At 37.4% G+C, this 15,160-nt stretch overlaps 1 long non-coding RNA gene across 1 annotated transcript; it reads left to right on the plus strand.

Annotated features, from left to right (window-relative positions):
- The first annotated feature begins 1,370 nt into the window (after positions 1-1,370).
- Positions 1,371-6,271, plus strand: LOC124282620. The gene is made up of 2 exons (XR_006900205.1): positions 1,371-1,771; positions 1,919-6,271. It is a non-coding gene; the product is annotated as an uncharacterized LOC124282620 (long non-coding RNA).
- Positions 6,272-15,160: the final 8,889 nt, after the last annotated feature.

The following is a 15,160-nucleotide window of genomic DNA, read 5'->3' on the forward strand; positions in this document are numbered from 1 at the left end:
TGAAGGTGAATGTATTCAGCTAGTTTGTTCAGATATGAATGTGAATACATTCAGCTAGGTCATTCAGATCTGAAGGTGAATATATTCAGCTAGGTTGTTCAGATATGAAGGTGAATGTATTCAGCTAGTTTGTCTAGATATGTCCGAGAACACATTCAGCTAGGTTGTTCAGGTATGAATATGAATGTGAATACATTCAGCTGGGTCTTTCCGGATACGACAGATGAATACATTCGGCTAGCTTGTCGAGATACGACAGTGAATACATTCAGCTAGCTTGTCGAGATACGACAGTGAATACATTCGGCTAGCTTGTCGAGATACGACAGTGAATACATTCAGCTAGCTTGTCGAGATGCGACAGTGAATACATTCGGCTAGCTTGTCGAGAATACAGTGAATACATTCGCCAGCTTGTCGAGATACGACAGTGAATACATTCAGCTAGCTTGTCGAGATACGACAGTGAATACATTCAGCTAGCTTGTCGAGATACGACAGTGAATACATTCAGCTAGCTTGTCGAGATACGACAGTGAATACATTCAGCTAGCTTGTCGAGATACGACAGTGAATACATTCAGCTAGCATTGTCGAGATACGACAGTGAATACATTCGGCTAGCTTGTCGAGATACGACAGTGAATACATTCAGCTAGCTTGTCGAGATGCGACAGTGAATACATTCGCCAGCTTGTCGAGATGCGACAGTGAATACATTCGCCAGCTTGTCGAGATCGACGACAGTGAATACATTCGGCTAGCTTGTCGAGATGCGACAGTGAATACATTCGGCTAGATTGTCGAGATGCGACAGTGAATACATTCAGCTAGCTTGTCGAGATGCGACAGTGAATACATTCAGCTAGCTTGTCGAGATGCGACAGTGAATACATTCAGCTAGCTTGTCGAGATGCGACAGTGAATACATTCAGCTAGCTTGTCGAGATGCGACAGTGAATACATTCGGCTAGCTTGTCGAGATATGTCCGAGAACACATTCAGCTAGGTCGTTCAGGTATGAATATGAATGTGAATACATTCAGCTGGGTCTTTCCAGATACAAAGATGAATACATTCGGCTAGCTTGTCGAGATGCGACAGTGAATACATTCAGCTAGCTTGTCTAGATATGTCCGAGAACACATTCAGCTAGGTCGTTCAGGTATGAATATGAATGTGAATACATTCAGCTGGGTCTTTCCGGATACAAAGATGAATACATTCGGCTAGCTTGTCGAGATGCGACAGTGAATACATTCAGCTAGCTTGTCTAGATATGTCCGAGAACACATTCAGCTAGGTCGTTCAGGTATGAATATGAATGTGAATACATTCAGCTGGTCTTTTCGGATACAAAGATGAATACATTCGGCTAGCTTGTCGAGATGCGACAGTGAATACATTCAGCTAGCTTGTCTAGATATGTCCGAGAACACATTCAGCTAGGTCGTTCAGGTATGAATATGAATGTGAATACATTCAGCTGGGTCTTTCCGGATACAAAGATGAATACATTCGGCTAGCTTGTCGAGATAAGACAGTGAATACATTCGGTTAGCTTGTCGAGATGCGACAGTGAATACATTCGGCTAGCTTGTCGAGATACGACAGTGAATACATTCGGCTAGCTTGTCGAGATACGACAGTGAATACATTCGGCTAGCTTGTCGAGATACGACAGTGAATACATTCAGCTAGATTGTAGAGATACGACAGTGAATACATTCAGCTAGCTTGTCGAGATGCGACAGTGAATACATTCAGCTAGGTCGTTCAGGTATGAATATGAATGTGAATACATTCAGCTGGGTCTTTCCGGATACAAAGATGAATACATTCGGCTAGCTTGTCGAGATGCGACAGTGAATACATTCAGCTAGATTGTCAAGATATGAATGTGAATACATTCAGTAAGGTCATCCTGTTTTGAATGTCAATAACTTGAGTATGATGATCCGTCAGCAGGTAGGTCATTATGAGCTTAAATATATCTTGCTAGGTCACTGTACTAATTCCCCAGGTTCAGCACGGTGTCATGGACAAAACAATGTCAGTCTAGAAACTACAACTAATGGTGCCATTTGTTTACCCTGCCTACTGTGATCTCCATGGTAACAAAATGATGAATTAGTGGCTGATTTCATCATCACCTGTAATCAAAACTCTGTGTTTGCTTGATGTTTATTCTGTTTGCATGTTTGTTTCTTGTACCGGTATATATAGATGCTGTGAACTGTATGTCCTCTGTCAATGTTTGACAAAAATACTAGAAATCAAGGTCCCACCATTTTATGTGTTTATTGTTAAGTGTCTGAAAGCTGTCCAAACTAACTACATGTGTTCACAGATTTCCTTGTCAGTATGACAGTAGGCTGTGTAATATTGTTTTTAATATCTGCATTTCTAATTTATCAGTATTTACGAAATGTGAAATATGTTTTACCAAAAAGTAAGATTTATATTGCAGACACTTTCAGAAATAAACTTTTGTATGATAAGATTAAAATCAACTTATTATCAAGCTTGTCCACTATTAAAAACCTGATATATCTCTGGCCCACTGAATGGAAAGATATGTACTGCAGATGGAGTAGCTTTGTGGTTAAAGAGTTCGCTCGTCACGCCGAAGACCAGTGTTCAATTCCCAACATGGGTACAATGTGTGAAACCCATTTCTGGTGTCCCCGCTGATATTGCTGGAATATTGCTGAAAGCAGCACAAACCCCCACTCACTCACTTTGATTAATCTTTGTCTGACAGTATCATTAGATTCATTATATTTACACAATATTACTGCAAGCTTGGACAAACAGATCCGCCTTGCAAACGCTTTGCCTGAGTATAAGTATTATATATATATGTATATACACATGGTCACATGCTTTGCTTGCCCATATTTGTTACTTAAAATACACAACTCAGCTTTTGAGAATCAGGTATATGAGACAAATGAAAATATACATTTGAGATGTGAGAATTGTTTTTGTGTGTCATGGAAAGATAGAATATTCCTACCAAAAGTTGAGTTGTATATTATGCAAGGCTCCAGATAAGGGCCGTATCAGTGTATGTACGGAAAAAAAATATGCACGATACGGTAGGAAATAATTTAGAAAATGTAGCATATATGAAACAAAACACAAAATTAGAATGCACCACAGCAGTGGTGTATGGTCTTAGAATCATTTACAGACGTACTTACCCGTATCTCAAAAAGTATTGTTTTGTTGTTTACTGACCTGTTTACACAAGACTAGCAATGTTGTGGTGCATATATGAAACAAAACACAAAATTACTGATATTCCTGTAATTCCATTCAGTACTCTAAATGAAAAAATAAGGAGTACATACTCCTGATGTTGAAACATTATCTGGAGCCCTGATTATGAGGGGTAAACAGTGTATAGGACACAAATCCCAGTGAAAGTATTTAACAAAACATTCCAGTTTTGATACCGTTGCTATTTAATGTAGGTCACTTTCATCTGTCACTTGGACTAACAGGTATCGACAATTAATTGATTCAAAACTATTTCTTATCTTCATGTCCTAATCTGAATAGAGAAGTTGAATTTATTTGGCCTTATTCTGGAAACCACAGTTTCTTAACAGTAAGTGTTTATTTTTATATTTTTGATGCTGCCCTCAGCAATATTTAAAATATATATGATGATAACTGGTAAATAGTCACAATCCTGTGGTTGATATTAAGAGCAATAATCCCTCTGCTGGGTTATGGTGACCTGCCATCAACCAAGATAGAACTGTTTGAATAGACTACCTGATCCACTGCACCACCCTGTATCGCAAGCATGAGTTGTTCAAGACCAGTTCTACTCTGGAACCCTTAGCATCATCCATTAATAACTATACAGACCTTTACTGTGTTGAGGATGTGTAAAACCTTGAAATATGTAAATCTGATGGTTTCACCACGAACAGTCTAGATTAAATTGGTTTCACTGTTGATGGAACAGAAGTGTTTCTGAATCTCTGGTAAATATCCTAGTTTGGTGTGAAATTGACAATAATTATTTAAATGAAGTGGCCATGAACAATGACCATTAGCTGTATTTGTTTACCATCCATAGCTTTGTAGCACAACTATGCATGAGAATACAGTGGAATCTGTCGTCATGGACTGTCTGAAAGAAATTTCTCTACTTTGGAACCATTTGTCATCATCGTAAATATAGTTTTAGGGTTTGTTATGAGGAATTCTGTTAACATCACATCATTATGGGCGGGGGATTTATGTTTCTGTGCCACGTGTAGCACATCTCAGGATGTAGTTTTGATGTCAAATCAAGATTGGATTGAGTTTTTTTCTGATAGAGATCATGGTGAAACTCTTGCAGATCAGTGAAGTCTATAGATACTTGGTCAAGATGATGGTGAAAATCTTTGATGTTTTACTGAATTTTCTTTTCCGCAGCAGACAACAGTGAAAGAGCATACAGCATCTCCTATCCCCTGTGTTAAGGAATTGTTGTTTTGTAGAGTTGATCATATTTACTTTGATAAGATGCAAATTATCTATGATCAGTGCTCACAAGTTTTCATAGAGTTCGCCTGGTATTGCTGGAGTGAAAGAGAGAATGTTAGAAGTTTAGTTCATTGTGTGTGAGTTGTGCTTATGTTTAGTTTTTAAGGTAAATTTTTAACCATAGCATCATTTTTGAGGAACAATAACAGGTTCCCTGATGTTTTGGAATAGGAATTTTAATAAATCAGTGATATGAAAACTAACTTTTAATTTATTATTTTATGAGATTTATTGTGTGTTAAAAACTGTTCATTGTTTACATGAGGTATTAATTTCTTGTATTTGTGCTTTATTTATGTTTTAATAATTATAACTTGATTGATATATTCCATTTTATAGCAACCCGGTAAAAAAATATGTTTCTTTCATTTTGTCTGCCCATATTATTTGCAGCATTTGTCCGTGACCAAGAAGTCTTAACACAAAGGCTTCACAGATGAATTGTAAAAAGGATTTCGTTGTCAAAACCATACATTGCTACTTGCTAGCAAACATTTAGTTATGTTTTGTGGACAGTTTCCAAACCCTTTGGTTATTTAGCTACAACTTTGCAGCATTATTTAATACCTGTACTCTGTCCATCACGAAGTGGATGCAGAACTATAAATGCATGTCGGACTGTCCTGGAAAAAGACTATTCCTTGTGATCACTTTTTAATCAAACCATTTATATGTGCCCTTTGTCAGAGAAGTTAACTTCAGCAACAATCAAATCTTTGGATTCTGCATTGAGGAATGTCTTGTCTGTAGATCCCATGCTCTGTATATTTGTATCTTGTATGCTATTTGTCAAAGAACAATCTTTGTTAGGTGTTTGTTGTGGTGTTTTTGTACTTAAGGTGTTCTCTACACTCTCTTTTCCTTGTGAAATGTTCTTAGTTTACTAGATTGTAGGAGGCAGATTTTCTTAAGTTTTCAACCAATTTTTCTCTGCTGACAGTCATTTTTTTTGTTCCACTGATTATCATAGTGATATTTTGAAAATGTTAAAGAAAGTTTTTATTGACATCTTTGAACATCATTTTGATCATATTTGTTTCAACATTGATTTAAAAATGTATTCTCTAGGAAATTAACTTCAAATTATCCCTGGCAATTTAAAAATTCTTGTTTTCTGCCTCTTGGTACTTTTATATACATGTAGAAAATCTAGAAATGAAGAAAATCTGGTTTTGCAGTAAAACACAAAACATGTACTTCATTTTATTGTCGGTTGAGTAGTTTTTCTGTGGCAGTTAGTCATCAACATCCTCATGTGAATAGCATTGATATGGATTTTATTTGTATTTGATTGTTGGTAAGTAGAGATCAAGTCATTGCACATTGTGAAAGGGTCAGCAAGAGTTACCTGCTCCTGGATCGTGCTGTCACACACACAAAGGCCTGTAGCTTTGTTATTATTCACACCATGCTTATAAAATTGCTGTGTAGAATATAGGTTGATATTAGATTGCTTGTATTATGTTCAATTATCTCAACACTAAACATTTCCAGCATAATGAACGCTGTCTATCTCAGAAGCTGAAATGTACGACTGAAATGTGCGTGTCACTCAACTGCTGTTATTAATGTATAGACTTTCAGTACTCTTGCTATTTATTTTTTTGCTTGATATGTTGTGTATCTATCACAGTGTTACATTCAGCAGTTGTGACATTTTATGATGATGACGATGATGGTTATGATGATGATTGTGTCATGAATAAATCTTTTATTTAAAGCTTTGGTTGTGTTTTAAACATGAAAGAATGGCGGTTTGCCTGCAAAGAGAGCTGGGGTCACAAAAAGACAAATGTAAAACATTAAGTGTGAGTGAGTGGTTTTGCACTATTTTTAGCAATGTTCCAGCAAAATCACAGCGAGGGGACACCACAAATGGGTTACACACATAGTAACTATGTGGGGAATCGAACCCAGGTCATCATTGTGACGAGTCAACGCTTTAACCACAAGCCTATATCCTACTATCCTGCTATAGTGTGAAAAACAGAAGTCATCCTCTTTCTTCTGCATGAGGTGGGGTAATATCGTCATACTCAAGACTGTGTCACATACCTATGTGCATGCATTAAGTACTGTCGGAAATAGAAAAAAAATCCTGTTTTTAGGCTGTTACTCTGTATCCCTTTAAATTACCCACATTGCCAAAATAACCCACATTGACCTAACAGGGCGTTCAGTGGGATGCGTAATGGGTCATGATATGCAGAAAAGCATGTTTACTCGTAAAATCGGGCAAAATATACGAATAGCTGACCACCTGACCATTGGAATTAACTCGCTCATCCAGGTATGACGACAGACCGTCCACTCACCTGCATGAAATGCATGTGCTGCCTACAGGCACAAGCGTCATCTCAAAGATAATTTATGCCTTTTCATGTGTGTTGAAAATATGTCACCTATTGATTAATATTTTACGTGTCTCTCTTTCATAAAGTTTTGTGTTGAGATATGTAAAAGAGTATGATATCCATAAAAAAGCTTAAATATGCCATCGCATTAAATGTCTCAGAATATATAGGTGGCATGACCACCCGAAGATCGACAGGACTGGATATTATTTATAAATTGTTATGACATGCCGTTTACTCTACCAGTTTAAGGACTTTCTTATCTTAGCTGATATCTCTATCCCCCAGCCCAATGCTAACCACTGTCTGCGACAACCGTCCTGGTTTTGCTTTTGAGATGACCCCTCCTACCCTGTTTGTTTTTATAGTGTTAGTGAGACTCCATGGTAGCTACATCCTTAATAGTTTCAGTATTAAAGTTATTATATTTCACGTCAGCTATCATTTATAATGAAGCTAAGTCTAATTTCAAAACGGGCATTTAAAAAGTGTCCTTTGTAATACAATATCCTTGCACACTAATTTGCATATAGCCATGGTCTGTTCCAAATAAGTCGCTTTGGACTTTGGACTGCATTGCTCATTTCTGCACTAATCTCTCCTCAGTAAAGTCCTTTTTTACATTTCCTATGTCCCTACCACTGAGACTGCAGTAAGGCCAACTTAGTTTAACAGATATTTCACACTTTCACATATTAATTACATAAATTGCAGATGTAAGTGTGAAAATACAGTTTTTTTTCTATTTCCAACAGTACTTTCCCATGAAGATCTAGGTTAGAATTGGGCTTCAGCAACCTGTGCTTGTTGTAAGAGGCGTCGAACAGGATTGGGTGGTCAGGCTCGCAGACTTGGTTGACACATGTCATCGTATCCCAATTGCGTAGAACTATGTTCATGATGTTTATCACTGGATTGTCTGGTCCAGACTCGATTATTTACAGATTGGTGCCATATTCCTGGAATATTGCTGAGGTAGGAGTTAAACAACAAACCAAATTTTAACAGAAGCCATTGCCGCAAATGTTGGTTGTTTTTTTTTGTTAACAGACACAAAAGGGGTTTCACTGTATCTGTTTGCACAGAAAGTTGACATGATGGAGTGGTATCTATTTTACCATATTACAAGAGTTTATTGAGTTTAGTTTTACGCAACACCCAGCAATATTCCAGCTATATGGCAGCAATATTACAAGAAGGCAAAATGCACACTAAAATATACTAAATAACATGAATATGTTGTAAAACAAAACACAGATATAATCTCACACATTTATTTCTCATATTCAACAATAAATTTGACTCTTGCTCAAAACAGAAAAAAAGAGTGGTGACACAGCAACAATGAAATAAAATGTGAATTTGTGAACAAGCATCTTGAAAAATGACACTCTAGTTCAATTCATTCCTGGAACATCACAAGCTAGTCTGCCCAATTCCTACATTGTAGGGGTGTCATATATACACTTAACTCACATTTAGTTTGCTTCATATCACAACAATCTGTCATATTGGCCTGAAATTCTCCATGTTCCATATGACTCTGATAAAAGAGGTAGTTGCTATCAGCCAGTTTCCGTTCCTTGATGACTGGTTAATATAGGTTTGTTCGGAATTGAAATTAGCATTTTGCTATGGTAAGCAGGGAGTAAATACTGGGCCATATAGTTATCAGGCTGCAATATTGCAACAGTTCTGAGGACCATTAACACACAACCAAAACATGAATCAACTTATAGGTATAAAATGAGGATCATCTGAGTAAAATTCACAGTGAATCGAGACAGGACTTATACATTTCATGTCTTCTTAAAATCATTCAAACAATGAACTCATCCCAATACAGTTGGGTACTATCTACACTACCAAGTCTGCTGGTCCAAAATTATAACACTTGGCAGGTGTTTCCAAATCTGACCCTATGTATTCAAGGGTCTTATTATTCCATGTTAATTAATGACTCATAATACATGAATTTCAAAAATATATATTTGATTGTATCCTGTGATGACCATTCTCTTCCCACAGAGGTTACTTGTCATATCTTCCTACGAACCTCTGTTCTAATACGGCCATATTTCCCGGTTCTCGTAAAATCCCCTAGCGGCAAAAGATCGCAACACGAATGATCTCCCTTCTTTCTATCCAATCAGAACACGTGTTACATCGACTTAGCTTCAACTTGACTAACACAAGCAAATGTGGGGCCACAAATTTCCCCATCTGCCGGGGACTTGTGTTGATGTTACACACAAGACGTTTAATGGCTAGCTTGTCCGTTGTCAACGAGGGCGATGGAGACGCCACTGATCTGCCATAACATGACTGAGTTCTGTCTAGAAGAAACGTTTGCGCATCGCGCAGGGGAAGAGGTTTAGTTTTCTCGAAGCATCGGAAATTACCGAGGCCTTGCGAATGATCACTTTTGAAACAACGTCGCTGATTGCACAACTAAATCTGATTGCCTCCAATAACGAGTCTTGAACGCTCACACCATGAAATGGCCGTATTAGAACAGAGGTTACGTAGGAAGATATGACTGGAGTAACCTCTGTGGGAAGAGAATGGTGATGACAGGATTCTCAATACGGATGACATTTAGATTTAGATTTGTTCCTTGAGAGTATACAATTACAATCAGTTGAATCATGTGACAAAATACTTTTTGTAAATAATGCAAGTGCATATTTATTATTTTTCCCTTTATAGTATGTTTCATTTGATGGATAGTGTTTTAGCTGAATAACAATCTTGCAATGTATTTCAAACATTCTGGAGTGTAATTGTAACACAGGTTGTAGAGAATCAAGCAGACTAGTCGGTGACTGTCCCAATTACCACAGAAGTCTGTGAGGAGGAGAAGGAGTATTTCTACAAATGTTAAATCATAATTGAAATATGAATGTGAGATATTAAATGTAAATAATAAATAAAATCTATGTAATATACTCATCTGTCTCTATGTCATCTGATCACAAAAGCAAACCTTCTCATATTACAGAATTTATGTACATTCTTATCAGTCGTGTTAAAATGCAACAACGTTTTAGAGTAATTCTGTACAGTGGATTATTAATAAGCTCTTTGGACACTACCACGTGGAACATTGTTCGTTACAGCCTAATCAAACTTAGGTCACATTTCAACACCATGCAAAATTGAACAATTTGAATAAGTATTGTACTTATGTGTATCTGTCATGTCAAAGTTCACACATTTTGTAATACTACTAACATCACATCTGACATTTACAACTGATAGAGATCAGGGCCCTTTACAAAAGTGATCGTAGAGCTACGACTGTCGTAAGTCTATGTTAAAGTTACGATCACCTTAGTGCTACGATCGCTTTGTGAAATGGGGTCCAGGGCCTCATTCCATAAAATGGTCTTAGTGCTCTGGCTGTCATAGGACAAAAAAGTATACTCCCAAGGGGGTTGAGAATGATATGTGAGTGCACAGAGATCCCAAACTAGGGAACTTGGTGAACGGAATCTGGTGCTTTATAAATGGACTTCTCAAAGTCAAAGGTTATATGAAGAAATTATGATCATGTTTGTACTAAGTTTGTTTTGTGTAAAAAGGCCCTGACTAGACCCATTTAATATTTTTAACAAATCAGCAAATCTAAAATGAATACAATTTAACTTTAATAGGATACCCACCTTAATAAACAAATGACTAAGTTAAAAATGGTGGCAAATGATATTACTTTAAAACCTAAAAAAAAAAGAAAAAGAAAAAAACAAACAAAAAAGAAACAACGAATTTCCCAAAGATATTTTGCAGATTTCTGACGCTGTATATCATCATATGGAGGGTTGTCCTCACCAGACACCCCTGGTATATTTGGTCGAGAACTTTCAGAATAATCAAAGTTTCTGAAAGTCAGACTTGGCTAAATACACTTGGTCATGCACTCCAAGGATCTACAGTTACAGCCATTTTCAGAATTAAAAAGCAAACATCAAATCTGTTTAAAACACTAGTAAACATACAAATATAGCAATTGGGCACCACAATACATACGGTAAGTAGAATTCTTTGACTTACTTCAAATTATGCTTGTACCTCCTAATCAATGGTACAGTGATTATGTTTTGCATTGATTCGGCTGCTGTACATGATGTATGCACACACACACTGAGGAGTATTAAGCCTGAGGTTATTAGACTGGACAACAACGCTTTCTTCATAGTGGCCCTATCTAGTTACAAAACAAGATACATCTGTATTAGAGCAACCGCAGATGAAGCGGTAAACACGTTATTTTTGTATCACTCTGGTCTAGCAGGCTACTCTCAAAATAAAAATACCTTCGCAAAAATGGAACATGTTCTTTCCAGTCAGGATAATATTCAATGTGTATTTACAATGGTGCTTTGCTATTTAATAAAACTACTTTTTTAAGGCAAGTCCATCATGTCCTGCTAAAGGTAAGAGCAATTGCCCAGTAAAGGATTCCATGCTTGCGGTGTCTTAATGCTGGAACACAGTTACTTTGTTTAGGCTAGGTTAAAACTGGCAGTACTGTTGTCATGCTAATGCTCAATGAATTTGCATGTAGTAAAGGTGCATTTTGTGATATCTTGTTAAAAAAAAACACACTTAAAAGTTGATGGTAATGACTTCAACAATGAGGCCTGACATCCCAACAAGTGTTGAGCCAACAAGATACAATAACAAACTTGTTCTTTGCTGGGTAGTGTGTGTGAGATTTGTTGGTGTTAGGATAACTGATGTTGGCTTGACAGCAACTAGCTGTCAATGGGCAAAACACAATGAAAGTATATGGAAAATTTGTGCAATATTCTTTCTCAAAATGACATAGCCTGGATTAAGCACATCGGAAATCTAGATGGTTCATGTCACATAGCCTGGTTTAAGCACACCTGAAATCTGCATGTTTCATGTCACATAGCCTGGTTTAAGCACACCTGAAATCTAGATGGTTCATGCCACATAGCCTGGTTTAAGCACACCTGAAATCTGGATGTTTCATGTCACATAGCCTGGTTTAAGCACACCTGAAATCTGGATGTTTCATGTCACATAGCCTGGTTTAAGCACACCTGAAATCTGCATGTTTCATGCATCATAGCCTGGTTTAAGCACACCTGAAATCTGCATGTTTCATGCATCATAGCCTGGTTTAAGCACACCTGAAATCTGCATGTTTCATGCCACATAGCCTGGTTTAAGCACACCTGAAATCTGGATGTTTCATGTCACATAGCCTGGTTTGAGCACATCAGGAACCCAAATGTTTCTTGTTAAGCATATAATAAACCTGAACAGTTCCATTACGTTCATGTCACAAACAGCTATTTAGCATAAGGTTGGTCTGAATGGTTTTTACAACTGTATGCATCAGTCGAGATGTATCAGTTATAATCTAACAGACACCTACGCGCTAAGTCAAGAGAGCAGAGTTGCAGTCTACCATTACTGGGAATCTCACCATAACAGTTATAAATTCTTTGTAAATAACATGAGATTTAAAGGAAGTAAAGAAGTTGTATTTTTCAAGTAAGTTAGATATTACATAAATGGCACAAAATATGAGTATCAAAAAGAAATCAAATTCAGTAGAAGTTAAAAACTTCAATAGGAATGATATAACTAACCGCATCAACAGTGGTGACAAAAACCAAATTGTCAACAATCTGTCTTACATTTACCCATAGCATGTACCTGATATTCACAAAGAGGTGGATATTTCTGAAAAAGTCTGATAAACACTTTGCATCCTACAATGAACAATTCTCAAAATGAGCAATCTACTTAATGCCTTTGACACAATGAAAAATAAAAATATGGACCTGACATACCAAAACACAACAGACAAACAAAAAGAAATACATTTAACATTAAAGAAATGGATTGTGGGTGTCTCCTGGTCTGTATTCCGACTGCTTCAACTTTTCAAAGATCAGTACTGAAATAAATATTCACATTAACCTGATACACTGAGCACAGTTTACTTCAGTGAGTTGGGTTTGACTGAATTCCAAAGTGAGTCAGCTTATAGAGGAAGAAAACCAAAATGATGGGATCTTAGACAATACCCACTTACATGTCAACACTATACTCTCGTCATACACTCAATGTTTTATAGTTCAGCATACAATCATGGGTGAGTGAGTGAGTGAGTTTAAGTTTACACCGCTTTTAGCAATATTCCAGCAATATCATGGTGGGGGACATCAGAAATGGGCTTCACACAATGTGCCCATGTGGGGAGTCGAACCCGGGTCTTAGGCGTGACGAGCGAACGCCTTAACCACTAGGCTACCCCATCGCCCATGTGAAGAATCAAACCCAGGTCTTCAGAAGGACGAGCAGTGTGTAACCATGAGGCTATACAGTCATCAGTTTGAGGTAAATTACACCGTACATGGATAAATGAGGAAACTTCACTATTTCTATGTTAGTGGGAAAATTTTGAAGCAAATCGATGAAAACAAGCTACTTTATGTACTCCTTTATATTCCTGCAGTGACATTCTTTTGATGACATCTTCCGTCACACAGTGCACACCAAGGTAACCAGGGTGCTATGCATTGATGTCCTAGTTTAAAGAACATCGTTGTTCTACACCCATTTACTTCTGTTGTAGGCAACCCTTGACCTGTTCTTAACCATGTTTTTCTCACTTTCTACATGCAACAGAGACATGAATCTGTGATAAACTGACTTTCAAGTTTTGATATTCAGCTGCAGTGACTGACATTGGACTTGGTTAATTTTTGTCATTTGTTTGATTTCTGCAGAAAACAGAATGCCAGACCGGCAGACATCCAAGCATTCCATCTGTCCGTTTGTTTAAAGCTATAATGATGACTATGGCAGTCACACTGGAGGACTTTCGTTGAGAGGCTGGGTTGAAATACTGATGACTAGTATGACGCTCCTATACCTGTCTTGAACACAGTGAGCCAGTGAGTGAGGGAGTTGGGTTCAGCACCAAAGAAGATAACAAAGATGCTGAGGAATTTGGATCACCAAAAACCCTCGCTCTATATAAATGAAAGGTTATTTTGGGCCCTGGCAGTCAGTAATATCAATCATGCTATCCACTATAGGTCTACAACACAATGCCATCCAGTCACAATGTTAGGTAGTTTGGTGTTTGAAAGACTAACCGCTGTAAGTGAAATGGTAAAGATTCATCTATTGCACAAGGTATCCTAATATTTGAACTGCAGAAATAGATTTGTGATGAGCATAACTTTTAGACACTGCAACATCTGAAGCCAGTTACATCTTCAAATACTTTCCAAAAGTGGAGTGAGTGAGTGAGTGAGTTTGGTTTTACGCCGCTTTTAGCAATATTCCAGCAATATCACGGCGGGGGACACCAGAAATGAGCTTCACACATTGTACCCATGTGGGGAATCAAACCCGGGTCTTCGGCGTGACGAGCGGCAAACGCTTTAACCATCAGGCTACCCCACCGCCCCTCCAAAAGAGGAGGAATTCGGCCCCAAATGTTTATCAGTTACTATCATTACCCACCTAGGTCCTGACCACCCAGCAATGTTGGCACTCCACCTGCAGTAAACCAATGTTAAACTATGGGTGTTAAACTATCTTAGTGCTAAAATCACTTTGTGGAATGGGAGACCATTACCCTGCCATTTTTATATCTCAGAAAAATGAATTATCACCCATAAATATTTGGGAAATGACAAAACATAAATAAGGTACCAGTAAGATTAACGTTTTTCATATTTCTTCAAGGAGGAATGAACTGAAGACTTGACTGACAAGAGGTCAATAACATGCAATAACATGAAAAAAGAAAAACAGAAATTGGTAACATTAGGATGAAGTGTGTGGTTGTGAAGCCTTATTTCCCATAGTTCTTTAGTGAGTAACTGTATTCCAGGAATATCACGGAGTAGCAGCTTATTGGAGGAAAGCCTGAGTGAGGGAGTTTAGTTTTATGCTGCTTTTAGCAACATTCCAGCAATATCACGACAGGGGACACCAAAAATGGGTTTCACAGATTCAGACTTGCCTATCCCATGTTAAAGAAAATAGTAAGATCAGCTAAAAAAATAGTAAGGCAGTGCATTTGATAGTAGGGCATGTTAATGTCAAGAAATAAAGGAAAAACAAAGCTGGTTAATATAGTGTTTAATAGCCAAATGTGGTGCCGATCTAATTAACGTTTTTTAAAGTCTTTCACTTCGAAATAAACTTTACCAGCACTGTAAGATTAAAAAATTATTCATTTATAATGTTTATGA

Source organism: Haliotis rubra, unplaced genomic scaffold (genome assembly GCF_003918875.1).
Source record: "Haliotis rubra isolate DU_JTF1 unplaced genomic scaffold, ASM391887v1 Scf30, whole genome shotgun sequence".
In the NCBI taxonomy this organism is placed as follows: domain Eukaryota; kingdom Metazoa; phylum Mollusca; class Gastropoda; order Lepetellida; family Haliotidae; genus Haliotis; species Haliotis rubra.